This window comes from Convolutriloba macropyga, chromosome 8 (assembly GCF_964194025.1).
Source record: "Convolutriloba macropyga chromosome 8, txConMacr16.3, whole genome shotgun sequence".
NCBI lineage: Eukaryota > Metazoa > Xenacoelomorpha > Acoela > Convolutidae > Convolutriloba > Convolutriloba macropyga.
The window spans coordinates 60,124,587-60,136,095 of NC_134475.1; the positions used below are offsets into that span (position 1 = coordinate 60,124,587).

At 34.1% G+C, this 11,509-nt stretch overlaps 1 long non-coding RNA gene across 1 annotated transcript; it reads right to left on the minus strand.

Annotated features, from left to right (window-relative positions):
• Positions 1–3,561: 3,561 nt before the first annotated feature.
• Positions 3,562–7,200, minus strand: LOC142344232 (uncharacterized). Its single transcript, XR_012759255.1, has 2 exons — positions 6,945–7,200; positions 3,562–3,900 (listed from the first exon to the last, which is right to left on the minus strand). It is a non-coding gene; the product is annotated as an uncharacterized LOC142344232 (long non-coding RNA).
• Between the last annotated feature and the right edge of the window lie 4,309 nt (positions 7,201–11,509).

The following is an 11,509-nucleotide window of genomic DNA, read 5'->3' on the forward strand; positions in this document are numbered from 1 at the left end:
TTTTCTAAAATTGTGCTAAAAAATATGGAAAAACTTACAAAACCTTAATTAAAATTATTTTCTACAAACGGACTTTCGAATCGCTGGGCTCATTAAGAGAAGAATATAAACTCTACACTCTCAGAGAACTTCACATATATGAACTTTTCAAAACTCTGATTAATATCCTTCGGGGTGAATGCAAAATTGCATCTTTGTCAAATTTGTTGAGTGGTCAGGATCTAGAAAACCTTTCAAGCAGTCGGTCTAAAAGGATCTCAACTAGTAAACGCTCATGCGTGAAAAATTGTTTGTATTCAGGGTTAAGAAGGTTATTAAACCTAGTTTTAATAATCGAACCAATGTTTGTAGACAAAATAAAAAACCTTAATGAAAACGAAATACGTAATGTTGCACACAACTTTTCAGACAATTTCATACTGGAAAACGAGCAACTAACGGAAGCAATATTTAGTTAATAAAAAAACTACTGATTATGGTAATTGTTTTCTTTTTGTTTTTAATTTATTAAAAACAAACAATTTGTTTTACCCTTTGTGAACAGGTATTGACAGTGAATTATTTTCCGCTAGAGGCACTTGAAAACAGGTCAGTGAGACCTAATAGTGTGCTCTTGGTTGGTGCGATTGCTATTGATTTACCCAATAGTGTTCTGTTTTTGCAATCATTGTAAAATTAATGATATTGATTCTGTCTGTACCAACCATAAACAATTTATTATTATTATTATTATTATTATTATTATTATTATTATTATTATTATTATTATTATTATTATTATTATTATTATTATTATTATTATTATTATTATTATAATTATTATTATTATTATTATATATTATTATATTATTATTTATATATCATACACCTAATTATATATGTATTGGTATTATATTTGGTAATAATATGTTGGTAAATAATTGCTAATATATTTTTAATTTTAATAGTATACCATTAAAGTTTAGGTAATATATTGGTATCAACAATGTAATTTTTTGTGAAGGTTATTTGTAGTGATTTTAAATCTCGTGTAGGAAACTATTTAAACGCATTCTAACCACTAATAATTTTCAATTGATATAATAGGGAAGCCCACAAATCTCTATATGTTTTGCTTTCATGGGACGATTTCATGGGAAATTCTGTTGAATAATTGGAAGGAGGAATTATATTTAAAGTTATAGTTGAAATACTTTTATTCACGTTTGTAAATGTTTGTTATATCTTCGTACGCTTGGTTAGCTCTAAGTTAGTATTCTAGAAGTCTCAGACTGGTCGCAACCGATAGGTTTGTTCAGTGATCTAAATACTGGACAAAACCTGTGACCAAGATAACACCTAACTTGCTGACAAAGGTACAAAAGTATGCGTCTTAGTCTTGTAAGATCAGCTGTACTGTTGAAGATACTCTCCTTCACGCTATCTAGTTCTCTCAATTCTTTATATTTTCTGAAATTACGCTATACGGCATATGCCCAATAAGCCCACTAAAATAACGTTTTATTGCGTAGGGTCAAAAATAAATGCTGGGAACAGCTGGGTTACAGCAGTCTTACACATTAATCCGCTTAATCTGCTGATTTCTCAGCACTTTCTTACATAATTTTAGCACTTTTCAGCACATTAAGTGGAGAATTATGTAAGATCTAACTGCTGAAAAAATAATTTTTCAGCGGCTGTCAGCGCATTTCTTACATAACTTTCAGGACTTATGTTACATAATATCATCACTTATCGTATGCATTTTCAGCGGTTTCCTTGCACAAGTTGAAATTTTTGAGTTGTTTTTCTTTTTGTACATTCAGAGGAAGCAACCGTGCAAGACTAAAAAACAATGCACTAGGGCAGTTCAACTTAAAAACAGTTGGATATCTGCCAAAAGACTTAAGAATTTTGTCAAACCTTAAGATAAAGCAGTTATTGCAGCTGAGGTATAAAACCAAATTACTTGATTGAATGAAACCAGTTAGCTTAAGTATAATTATCTTACTTCCGTTACATATGGTGATAGTTTGACGCTTTTCACTCGGTCTGTTTTTCAAAAAAATGAAGTTTCATTTCAAAAAAACTGGCAGAGTTTTGATTGATTAGTGGCTCTTGATAAGTGCAAAAGTTGAAGGAGCCTACATGCTGACTACGTTATAAGCAATAGTGAGCAAAAAAATTGCACGTAATATTATGTGAGAAAGGCACTGAATCCGCTAAAATTAAAATTTTTACAAGTGCTGAAATTATGTAAGAAAGGTGCTGAATCAAATGCTGATTTTATGCAAGAGATGCGCTGATATCTGCTTATATATTTTATCTCAGCAGATTCGGCACCTTTTTATCAATTTTCAGTGCAATCAGCCCGAACCTTACATAATTTCAGCACATTACAAAGATTTCTTACAAAAATATCCGCTTACAGCTGCTGAACCCTCGACCCGGGAGGGTAAAAGTTAAAGTTCTTGCAGAAGTCTGTCATATATTCAGTTACAACTTAACCGAGCTGACCCGGGTCGAGATGTGCGCCAGAGTAAAGAGAAAATTTCGTAAGAAAAGCGCTTAGTGTGCTGAAATTATTAAGGAAAATGCTGAATGTGTTGACAGTATAATTTTGGACGCTGAATGTTCTGATTATTATTTTTATCAGCAGTTGTCAACACATCTTTACAAAAATTGAGCAATTTTTTAATCAATACTTCCAAAATTCGCAAGTTAAACGCTTTCAGCACATTCCATACATAAATTCAGCACATCGTTCAACACATTCCTTACATAAATTCAACACCTCAAATTTAGAACAATTCTTACATAATTTCAGCTCTTATGAAAACTGGAGAATTTCAGCGCTTTCATTATATTCCTTACATAAAAGTTTTACGTGCGATCTTATTGCTCATTATTAACCATAGCGTAGTCAGCATGTAAGGTCTTCTATCTTTTTCAATTCTATAAAGCCATCAATCGATCAAAACACTGCATTGTTTTATAATAATAACACATAGTTTTGAAAAAAAAAGCACAACTGAAAAACGTCACACTTTCATCAAATCTAAGGAAAGAAGACAATTATACTTAAGCTACCTGTTTTAATTCAATCAGGAAATTTGGCTATATACTCCCACTGCGATAAATGCCTTATCTTAAGAGTTGACAAAATTCATAAGTCTTTTGCAGATTTCCAACGGTTTTTAATTTGGACTGTTCTATTGCAAAACTGTTTAGTCTTGCTCCGGTTCTACTTCTGTATGTATGGAATCAGAGAAAATTCAAAAAAAGTACAAATTGATTAAGGAAAGAGTTGAAAATGCGTAAGTTAAGTGCTAAAATTAATGAAAATTAAATAACAAATGCGCTGACAGCCGCCGAAAAAAACTTAGCGTATAAATCTTCTATTTATGCTATCTCCTAAATATTATCATCTTAACTTGTTGACACGTTCTGAAATTACATAGAAAACAGCAGCGTATAAAAGACAGCAGATTGAGCGGATTATTATGCAAGATTTACCCGCAGAAAAATATTTTCTTTCAGCGGCTGTCAATGCATTTCTTGCATAATTTTCAGCAAAAAACGTAGGGAAATAAATTTAAATTAAAATGGGCAATATTTAGAGGTTTATCTATTTTATTTTTTATCGTTGATGATCGAAATCAGGGAGAACGAACACATAAAATTGGCTTCTCTACACATATCACGTTTTGCTTGAACCAATTAAAAGTGAGATAGGATGTGACTCGCTCTTTGTCAAATATATGCCATCTTTGGTCGCTCTGGGCATAAATGCCCAACGGTTGTCCATGTTGACCTCCAGCAAACATTAAAACACCTCGGCCGAAACTCAATTTGATGATAACGTTCATACACAATTCTGGAACGTAAACAGATTTCACGTGGATTAGTCCTTTGTTCCGACTGGCAAAATTGGTCAGTCTTTCAAGGTAGTCTTGAGGTGAAAGTTCATAACCCCGACCATATTTGAGATAAGTTTGTGTTTGGTGGGTACAGCAGCCTCCCTTGTTTCTATCACGCTTGAAAAAAGAAAATATGTTGTAATCTAAGAAGTGAAGGCGAATTAATTGTGTGAAATTTTTTGCGTCCGATGGGAGTGGAGCTCTGTAGTTTGTTCATTTTCCCTCACTTTCATTAAACATAATTAACTTACTGTCGTTTATTGGTCAAAATTCAGTCAATTTACGCACCTTTAGGATATCATACATATCATGGTGAATTTCTTAGCATGATACTTGTATGATGTCAAAAAATTATCACTGATTTAACTCAGTGTAAACATTTTGTGAGGTGCAAGAGAAGCGCCAGCATTCAAAGTTGAAACATTAAAGCAATTTGAGACATTGATTTTGAGAAGCAAATTATTATGTTGAACAACATGTAGGAAACATGCCGAATTAGTTTTAGGCGATGATTGAGCTTAATAAAAAAATTTTCGGCATGTGTCAACTCGTTTCTTAAAAAAAGTCAGTGCTTTTTTAATCATATCTTTTTAAAATTTTCAGCACCTCCAAAATTCCGAAAAATTTTCAAAAAATTCAGCTACTGTTTCAACGTAAATTGAACACTACAATATTTGTGCAAATTTCTTACATATTTTCCACACTTCAGATAAAGAGAAAATCTTAAGGCATCCAACATACTCCTCGCATAAGTTTTTGAATCCCGTTTTTCGAATTATTTCCTAAATAGGAAAGTTGGGTACTAAGTAAAAGAGTAAGTCCAAATAGATAACTAAAGTTATAGTATTCTTTGAAGTCAGTTATTACCTAGAAGTAGGATCGGTAATGTGCGTTCGCACATATTATTCACACCCCGTTCATCCACATTTTTGGCTAAATTGTTTACCAAATGAGGAAGAGAGAGAGAGAGAGAGAGAGAGAGAGAGAGAGAGAGAGAGATTAAAAACATTCTAAAACACAAATATTGTTCAAAAATAATTAGTGTATGAAAAAAATTGCTTCCAACTCAAAACACTTTGTGATGTAAGTATTGCCAAATTAAAAGGCCGATGACACCTTCCATTAGACAAGGCAAACAAACAATAGAGTCATTTAAAAACAAGAAACATTATTTACATCCAAATCTCAATGTCTTTTTTTTAAAAAAAACGTTAAAATACAAAGTCAAGAAGAGTCAAATTAAACCTAAACAAAAATCAATAATTTTCACTTCATTAGAAAAAAATTGTGAGACGCAGCATCAAGTAGACAAAAAAGCCAAATAAAAAATACGTTTAAAATTTTTGAAAACAAATAATTTCAAATAATGAAAACCATCAGATATCGACTGGAATCTGTAAACAGGTTCATCTTCAAACATACCTTCATATTAAGTCATTGAGACCTGTAATTTTCCAAAATTTGACGTAAATCTACAAAAACAAAAGACAATTACATAGTGAAACAAAAATTCAATTAAAATTTGCGAGAAAACGGTACCAAACCTGTTAAAACCTTAATCTATTCTTTGCATTTTTTGAACACCAATAATGTGATATGTAACCTCTGAATAATGAGACTGGCTAACAATAAGACATACAAAGGAACAAAAGAGCAAAGTTTAAAAAACCTTTCTGTTCGAAATCAATTAATTTAAAGTCCTAAGAAAAAAGCTATCGACTGACATCATTAAATGCAATCATTTACTGCTCCAAGGAAAGTCATTGAGGTCTTTGTTTATTCAGATTATGTCGTCGGTTTAAGAGAAAAAAATTGCAGACACAAACTGAAACTTCAGATGTATGAAAATAGACATTAAATTTGAATCTATTAGGGAGTCAATGCGAACTGTCGTTGCTGAGTTATAGCAACGATTAAAAAAAGAGAAAAAAATTGCAAAACTCAATAGTCCATTGCTTATTTTAAAAACAGGTGATTTTAAAAATCAAAAAAACCATAAACTTTTGACTAATTAAATTAGGTTTCCTTGCAACTCCTTAGGAAGCCAATCGGAACAGTCACTAATGTTTCTTGTTTTTTGTTCCGTTTTGTCTTTAACATTCAATCCAAATTATTTCTGTACTGTGAATAAAACTATTAGGCCAAATCTTCTAGCCCTGCTATTACGCTGAACTAAAACTAGCTCTTCCGAATAATCTGGATGTGGCTAATTTGACAAAGAATTCATTTTATTAAAAAACAAATGATACATTCAGGATGATTTTCGAGTTAAATTATCAAAACACCGGCATAATTTTAATTCAAGAACACTCTCTAAGGAAGCACAATTAAAACTGGCCATCTATGGAGTTTACTATGACTGCGTAAGCAGTTTTTAAGGTGTGTTAGTCCAGCAAATTCAAACAAAGGGGGACTAAAAACGATTAATTTGAGCAATTTTTGATGAAAAATTCTAAAAAAAATTTTAAAATGTTTATCAAAAATGTTAGCCAAAAAAATTGTTGAAACACTTCAACAGCACTCTTCTATCTTTAGAGGTAAAATAAACAATGCTAACAATTTTATAAAAAATACAACAAAATGTGCAAAAAAATGCGTAAAATTACGGAAAACGTGAACTAATACAACGGAAATCAGTCAAATGTTCACTTTGAACTTTAAACCCCGATAACTCCGTAAAAAAAGAATTTCAGAAAAATCTATATTTTTCTATATTCTACGCTGGACGAGCTTTCTAATGATGCCACTTACAACTCTCTTTGATGAATACATCGATTGGCAAAACTTGACTAAAGTTGGTCTGAGCAATAAATGAGGTATAAACTCTAGGCTTACCGAAAGTCATATGGAATTCCGGGGAGAAAACTTTTCAAAGCCTTCAAAACTTGAATTGGCGCTGTGAATTTCTGTTCTATTCAAAAACGCTAGTTCAAATAAAAATTGTTCCTAAAACTTTTGTATCCGACCAAAATATGCCTACAAAAGTGGGGGGAAAGGAGCTTAATATCCCTGAATGAAGACTCGATTCGGCCTCCAGTAAAGTACCGGTGAAGGCAGAATGCATCACTGAAATCCAGACATTGCCTGGATAGATTAGAGAGTTGATTGGGAATTATGAAATCCAGGGCCTCAAGAACCCTACTGTAGAAGTGCTGAATAAAATAATCTCCTTCCGGCCTCTGCCGAGTGCAAGCCGCACCCGTTAACAGCCAAGTAAATAGAAAAAGTGCTTTGACCACCATATTTGAATAGAATTTCTTTCTTTTTCTGTCAACGGTTTGAAATGTTTAACAATGGCTATATCAAAATAATACCAAAACAATCGAGAAACAAATATTTATAAGGCATAAACAATCATAAACCTTGACTGGCCTGAGACTGTTTTGATTGGACTGTAAACATAAAATTATAGCATCATGCGTGATGATGGAGGATCGCCAGTCATTACCAAATCAAATTCTCCTGCTAAAAAAGTTCACTTGCTTCTAGTGAAATTTAGCTCAAAAAATAACAAGCGGTCCGATATAAAGTCTGTGATTTCGAACCAGTTGTGTTAGCTTAAAAATCGGTAAGAGTTGCATTTTTTAGATCTGATTACACATAGAACTGAGCCCGTAAAAAAGTTCCGATAGTGTGTGTTCGTGTGTGTGTGTGTGTGTGTGTGTGTGTGTGTGTGTGTGTGTGTGTGTCCGTGTGTGTGAGAGTCTGTGTGTGTGCGTGTGTGGTGTGTGCGCGTGCTTATGTCTACGTGAGTGTGCAAAGAAAAAAATGCTGTAAAGGAACTCTACAAGGACCCACATGGACCCCCTACAAGGAACTCACAAAGGAACCTTCCTCAAATTCGACAACGCCAAGAAAAAATCAAGAACTTGGAAGGTCAAGAAAAGTCATAAGTTGAAAATTTCGAAATTTCTGATGTTTCCTTTTTTTCAAAAACGTACCGATGCAAAAATATGTATACATTCACCTTCGAAGATCTCATGTTTCTTCAGAGATTAGGCAATATGCAGGGATAATTTGTAAGAGTCTTGTATGGTAAACCTCAAATGGTAAACTTCTTAGAGCTTATAAGTTGGATGGTTGACTTGTAAGAACTTGTAAAGTTATTTTAGTACCCTTGCGTAGAATTTTGTATTTTTATCGTTAGAAGGCTTCTAGCTGGGGACTGGCTGGCGCCTAAAACTCTATCAAATTTGAAAGCTTCTTCAAAGAAAAGTGAGTACGCCTGACAATTAAGTATAGACTGTTGTCCCCGGTGCTCTCTCAAAGCTGTATATAAAAGATATTTGATGCGCTAAACAATTAATTTTTCTTCAAATAATGAAAGTAATACTTCACTGAAATATAGCTATTAAAACAAAAAAGTATATATCGGTTCTTTGCATCGAAGAATTGAAGCTAAGGATTATCCCAGAATAAGTAATTACGAAGTAGAGAATTATTGAATACCATCAAATATCATCCTGTAATTCAAAACTAAAAATTATACACAACTTATAAAAGTCGGACGAATCTCGATTCCACTAAGTCAGAGTAATTTAACCTAATCGGAAAGGTCAATTAATCGCTTTTCCACACTCTTTCTACCTTGGAAAGTTGAACTCATGTGTTAACTTCGTTTCTCAAACTATAACTAATTTCTTTGACAAACCACTGCTTTTCAGATTCGCAAATCTCTCTCTGAGCGTTTTTCTTGTTCCTAATTGTACTCAACCTTATCAGTTTTTTATCAGCAAAAGGTAACGTGTCAATCCTTTAAGAACTTTATGACCTAACGTCTAAGTGTGATAAAGGGCGTAGATGGTCATTCACAAGATGCAACTTATCCTATGTGAGTGTTTGTTCGAAATGACTGGAGCTGCGTGTTTAACTCGGTTTGATTTTTTGGATCTATTCTGTTTCGGCCCCCAGTATTTTTTATGACCCCCAGTATCAAATTATATGTTGTTATATAGCACGTTACTATGTAAGAAAAAAGCACGTGCGCATGAGTGTCATAAAAAATTTATGCTTACTAAGCTGGGGGCCGAAACAGAATAGATCCGATTTTTTCAGAATATGGCACAATTCATGTTTCAATCTGAGAAATATGTGTGCAAATTTGGGCACGCTTGTTTTTACTCTCTTTCAGTAATGGATACGCATCCGACTTAACCTATGATACCTGTGTTTTCTCATTTAGGATGGAGTAATGTCTGGTTTTAGATAAAATTTTAACCCTTTCCTTAGTATCATAAAAAAAGAACAAAGAAAACATAGATCATTCTGTCCCTTATTCCCTTGAAAAATAGTTTCAGCGCTAATACTTTGGGATTGAAAGGTAATTTATCTCAACTCTTCACTCTTAAAGAGCTCTTGGTAAATTGTTTTGACTCTGGAAAAAGTGTCGTTTCTTTCAAAGAAAAAAAAGAAAGTCCTCTTTCATCTTTTTTATTTGTTTACTTTGAAAACCAAAAGCCCGTTGTTTTTTTCAATGTGTAAGGAATTGTCCTAGGAGTGATCACTTAAAATTTCATGGTGATCGGACTTGATGAAGTAGGGTTTTCAGGAATTGCGGGGGGGGGTTGGTGAAACTATGGACGCTTAGTTTTGGAGCAATTAGAAACCGTGAAGCCGTACTAGACAGTGGCAGACCGATGTTTCATGCTGTGATAACTCAGTCGAGGAATTAGTGTGTACACCATTTCTCGTTTTCTCAATGAACTTATGCAAACATTATTAGACTCGCAAATCACTTAATCATTATACCTTAATTCCTACCAGCTTTCCTTCACCTACTAACTCAAAACGCCAATGGATTTCCAATTATATCAATCGATTCTCAAAGTTCATCGTTGTGGAATAATTCCACAAGATGTCAATCTTAATCAACAGAAAAGCCACCATTTTAAACCATTATTCAGTCGGTTCTAAAAACCAAAACATTATTATTAATAAAAATACTGGACTCAAGGTGTTGCTTTCCAGGAATGCAAAAATTATCATCCCAAAATTACATCGGGACCGCGAGCATATTAAAGCAGTTAAGCTCGAACGGCTTGTTAAACAATCTTACGATGTCCAGGGATTCCAGCCATTCGTTCGGGAAGTAGTAGGTAGCTGTGATTATTTCAGTGATCAAATCGTTCATCGGCTTTTTAACGGCCCTTTGGTGCGTGCTTCTCTCCTTACACTTGATAGAAATTGTAACGAATTAGGCCTAGTTATTAACGAAAAGCCGCTACTGGAAAATGATTGCTCTAAGAACGACCCTTCGTTAGATCCTACATCTTGTATCCCTAAAACCGTGGACACTATTGATCCAAATTATAATTGAGTGTGCGCTGCACTTAGCACAATTTTGATGGGAAATCCTAATCAAGGCGGAAAAATTGATGAAGTAATTTGTTCACTACCAAAACGACCCGGACCTCCGCTTATTAAAACTGAGGGGCGCTGCCCCTCTTATTAATGGCCCAGATGATCTTAATTTAGTTACGACAGGTTTGAGAATGCTAGCCCAAACTTTTAGAACAGTGAGCAAGCCCACTGGGATTGTTATACTGGAAACAAAAGGGGCCCAAATAGAGAAGGAATAGAGAGAAGTTAAAGGCCGGCATGAACGGTGGAACAATGCATTGTTTTATTATATAGCAAACACAGGACAATTATATAAATTTTATTTGAGTTAGCTTTTACTCAGAATGGGGACACTCACTTAGTACTCTCTTTATTTCCATTAGCGCTTGCTGCTCAGCTCTTCCATCTTCTGATAAGTCGCTATCATAATTTGGTTGATGCTGTCCTTGTCCGTTTTGGGGCTGTTGTTGCTCGCTTTGCTGCTGTTATTGCTCGCCTTGCTGCTGTTGTTGCTGGCTTTGCTGCTGATTTGCTCGCTTTGCTTCGCAGCGAGGATCTTTTTTCCCTTATTGGATCAGCCGCTCTTTGCTCGCTTCGTTGTCTTTGTCTTGGAGAGCCAAATAAGTTCTGTCCGTGGCGTTTTTCCAGCCACTGGAGGTAGCTTTATTGGAGCCTTTCCAAGTCGCGCTTTCACGATTTTGTTGTTCATAATGCGAGTGATCTATAATTTTTTAAATCCCGACGAATAAAGTGTAATATGGAGCAAGGCGAATAATAACAATTAACTAAGTTCAGTTTTTAGCTGAAAAAATTGTGCGCAAAAAATTGACTTCCTTTGTTTGGAGTTTCAACCCGCTAAGTTTTAATTTGAATGACCTCGAGGTTTTCCAACTCGAATAATCTCTTATTTGCCTTGCTCCAAACTGCGCCACAATTTTGTGTGCCTCTTATCATGGGTTGTTTACATTGCAAAACACCAATTTTGGTATTGTTGGTCACTAGTGTGCTAGTTCGTTCTTATCTTTGTTAGAACAACGTATTTCAGTCCTAAATATTTGTTTCGTTAGCCCTAATGTTAGGACGCATATTTGTATTTGAGACCTGTCAAAAATAGGACCTATTTAAATAACCCGCAAAAGTTCTAGGTGTGAAAGATAAAATTTTGATTAACAAAGGTGTCAATAAACCACGCAAGTACTAAATTCGACAACCTTTAGGAACTTATAAGGTCCTTGGTAAACTTATAACAACTTGTAAGAAAAACATATATG